The following is a 4,062-nucleotide window of genomic DNA, read 5'->3' as shown; positions in this document are numbered from 1 at the left end:
CTTAAATTTATACAACGTTATATGCGAATTATATCTCAATAAAGCCAGGGAGAAATTTGCATGGAGGAAAAATTGCAGTGGGTTAAACACGATTTTTTAAAGTAAAATTTCGAAAAACCCCTCTTGAGAAATGGGTAAGACAAAATGGCAAATGTTGATAACCATTAAAGCTGAGCAGGAGATATACTACACATATGCATACTGTATGTGATTGTGAAAATTATCAGAGTAAAAAGGTAAAAATAAATAAAATCGTAAAAGGTTCATCTCTTTTTTTAAGGTTGGTTTACTTCTCTCCTGGAACCAGTTTATGATTCTTGTATCGTTTGGGTTTTTCTTTTTTTTTTTTTAGAAGAATTGGAGACTATCTGTGAGAGATGGTCATCGGATTCTACTTGACACAATGAGTCCCTGGAGATTTTATCATCCCGAGAGTAACCGAATATTAGGAAGCCGGAACACATTACCGTACAGTGACGGAGCTCCATGGTTTTGACATCCTACAGTTCAGGCTCTGCTATGTATTGGCTGTGCACATCTAGGCAAGTTACTCAGTCTCAGTCACCACTGCTATAAAATGGGTTGGACGATAGTGCCCACTTCTTGGATGACTGTGAGAAATAACACACGTGCTCAAGAAATAGCAGCTGCTGGGGGTTTTACTGTATCTTTACTTCTAGTCTAAAGCCTGGATCCTCAGCCTTCTGTCACCCACCCGAGGAAATGACTGGGTGTTCTCGAGCTGCTAACCTCACTCTATGCGAGCCTCCCCAGCTCCATTCTGACCTTAGCTACCCATCCCCAGACCCCGACCCTGCATTAATATGTAGTGAACATTTATAGCATGCCAAGGACTGGGCCGAGCTCTTTACCTATATTATCTCATTTAATCTCTAATATTATTAAACCCGTTTTTCTAGAGGAAAGAAAGGAGGCCCAGGGAGGTTAAGATCACACAGCTGGGAAGTGGGCTCTAAGACCAGCTGTACCTGATTCCCCAAAGGTGGAGTCATTTTAAAAGTTCTCCCAACGTTGGCATCGAGGGGTCAGAATCCAGGTCTCACCCCACCTTCGGTTTCTACAGGTGGGTTCCGCTCAATTACTTATTCCCATTTTACAGATAAGAAAACTGGATCTTAAAAGTCTACCCCAATAGTAACAGTCCCCCTTTCTGATCCCATTTCTCAAAAGCTGGGTGTGAAGCTCACATCTCTGGACTCTCAATTCAGTGCTCATCCCGCCCCTCCCCCCGCCCCCGCTCCTGCCCCGCCCCTGACTCCATCTGCATCTCAGGCCTGGGGAAGCAGGCAGAGGGCCACAATAACTGGTCCAGGGATCAGAAGGTGCAGTTCTGACACCACTCAGCTGTGTGACCTTGGGTCACTCACTCTCCTTCTCTGAGCCGAAGTTCCTCATCCCAGCCCAAACCCTACATCTGTGGTCATCTCGACAGCCCCCAGGGAGAGTCCCACCCTCCACTCACGCCATGAACGGCCCCTCTCCCCCCAGCATGCTCTCCTCATCCTCGAGAGGCAGAGGTGGAGAAACAAAGAGCCATAAAATAATTCAAAGAAACCTGCGCCTCGGAGCCAAAAGTTGCCGCCCTTTGAAGGACGAAGAGAAACAGATTTGCGTTGGCCACTTACAGCCGGAGCTCCCCGGAGCTGAGTGAGGAGCCCAATCTGCAGTAAGCACTGCCCCCCTGTGGCTACCCTGGTGAACTGCAGGCCACCTCCAGGGGCTCAGAGGCTATGGGATTCAAAAGATGGAGAGGAAGGCACGGTGGTCCCTTGAGGAAAGGCAAAAATTCAACAAGGCCTAGAGGACTGAGCGAGACATGGCATACTGGGAAGTGCAGAGGCTGTTCTCCTCCCTCCAAGCCTTGGCTCCCCTGTGTCCTTTCTCACCTCCCTTTAAAGCTGGCAGTGCCAGCTTGCCCCACCCCCCTGCACATGGTGTTCGTCTCCATCTAGGGGGCTCTGTGTTTTAGTGCCTTAGACCACACGTCTTTGCTCATCGTCTCTCTAACAAGACAGAGATCTTTGTCTGTCTTGCTCGCTGCTGTGTCCCCAGCACCTAGGACAGTGCCTGGCCCACATCACGTTTATTTATTAAGTGAGTGAATGGATCGGTGGCTTAGGCAAGATGACGCTAAAGCTCATCTGATCTCATTTGAAAATATCCTCTTTGCAGACATAATTAGTTAAAATGAAGTCCTCCTGGATTAAGGTGGGCCTTCAACCCGATGACTGGTGTCCTTACCACACAAGGAGGGGACACTGAGAGACACACAGGCACACAGGAAGAAGGCCACATGAAGACAGAGACAGCGATGCCACAAATCAAGGACATCTAGGGCCACCAGCCTTGAGAAAGGCAAGGAAGGACTCTCCCCTTCGGAGAGATTGTGGCCCTGCCATCACCTTGATTTTGAACTTCTAAGCTCCAGAACTGGGCGAGAAGACATTTCTGCTGTTTTAAAGCCTCCTGGTTTGTGGCAGTCACAGAAATGCATACAGGTTCCTATGCAATGAAAGCGTAAAGCGGGCGTTTGTGGTTGCAATACTTCAGTTAAAGTCCAGCTTCCCGCTGGAGAGAAAGTCCACATTAAAGAGGCCCAGGAGTTTGAGAGGCCACCTTGGACCTGCCAGCCTGGCTGATGCCATGCGGAGGAGAGACAAGCCCTGCCCAGACGACAGAGCCGTGAGCAAATCGGTGGCTGTATATAAAGCCACTGCCTTTTGTAGTAATTTATTACGCTGCCTGGACAACTCAGACCCCAAGCCAATTTAGCCACAAGCATGCTCTGAGCTGTTTGTTTACAGTGTTCTTTACAACGTCGTTCAATACTTAATAGGATTACCTCGTTTCTTTGTGGCACAGGACCAAGAAGGAATGGATAACTGAACGAATTAATAAACAAAAATGTATACATGCATACACATTGTAAATAATGGTATTACTCTTCAGATGACAGATGTTAAGAACATGTCCCGTGTTGTGTCTCAGATACCAGGCCTGTGGGCCCAGGGTGCAAGTGCAGAGGCTGTCGGTTCAAAGGCATCACAACTTCTCCACTCGATCCCACCCACCAACTTACAACAAAGCCCAAAGCATGAGACACGCCAAAGACACTGTCAGGATAAAAAAAAAAAAGATATCGGGAATAAACCTGTGACCCAAGACCAAGAGAGGTGGCGCCCCCAAGTGGGAGTTGCAGGAAATGCCTTCCAAGAGAAAGGAGAAAGAAGCCTCCTTCAAGCTCACCTCTGCATGAGAACTTGACAGTGGGGCTGGATGACGGTCATGATCTAGACCAGGGATGCAAACTCACGTGCCTCTGGGGCCGGCGGGAGATGGACGTGGGGAGGTAGGTTGGGCGGAGCCTGGAGTGAGCACAGCCCCACAGACCTCGGGCAGCCACAGCCTCTGAGCTCCAACTCTGGGCTGTGCAGCATGTCGGGCTCCCAGAGGGGACACAGCAAATATCCCATTGAATTTCAAGTCACAGTAGCCATCTGGTCCCTTTGGGCTCTTCGTGGACTGATGAGCAGGCAGAGAAAGGAACCCCTGTCCTGGCAGGAAGAACCACCTCAGGCCAGCCAGGGGAACAGGGCGGCTTCCCCATAGAGAGTCAGGGACGACGATGCTCAGCGCCCAACTCACATGGTTCTATCTGGGCTCCTCTTCCAGGTTGCAAACTGCTGACTTCTCCCTGTGTCCTTATGTGGCGGAAAGAGGGAGCCCTGTGGGACCCCTTTAACCAGGGTACCAGTCTCCCCTTCGTGGGGGGCCCCCTCATGATCCTATCGTCCCCCAGCACCATCACATTGCAGGGCACGGTTTCCACACAGGATCTGGGTGGACACAAATCTTCAGTCTCTCGCCCATGGAGACTGTCAAGTGGAGCAGCCGCGGCTGCTGGAGATGGGACCAGGGGCTCAGGTCCCTCGTGGGTGAAGCTCGAGGTCAGCCCCCAGGTGAACTGCTGGAAAGTAGGACAGTAAAACCTATCACAATAAAATACTTAAATATCCACTGTTTTTTATTCACCGAACCAGC

At 49.8% G+C, this 4,062-nt stretch overlaps 1 long non-coding RNA gene across 3 annotated transcripts in view; it reads right to left on the bottom strand.

Moving 5' to 3' along the window:
• LOC112479129 overlaps nt 1-4,062 on the bottom strand; it is a 234,279-nt gene that overhangs the window by 229,391 nt on the left and 826 nt on the right. For 2 of the 3 annotated variants that reach the window (XR_003046059.1, XR_003046060.1), the window contains exon 2: nt 3,268-3,988. This is a non-coding gene — a long non-coding RNA (uncharacterized LOC112479129). Of the gene's footprint in view, nt 1-2,726; nt 3,989-4,062 lie in introns of those variants that run through there. The other variant, XR_003046058.1, reaches the window with a different exon arrangement.

This window comes from Pteropus alecto, unplaced genomic scaffold, assembly GCF_000325575.1.
Source record: "Pteropus alecto unplaced genomic scaffold, ASM32557v1 scaffold34, whole genome shotgun sequence".
NCBI lineage: Eukaryota > Metazoa > Chordata > Mammalia > Chiroptera > Pteropodidae > Pteropus > Pteropus alecto.
This window is presented reverse-complemented; position numbering and strand designations above follow the sequence as displayed.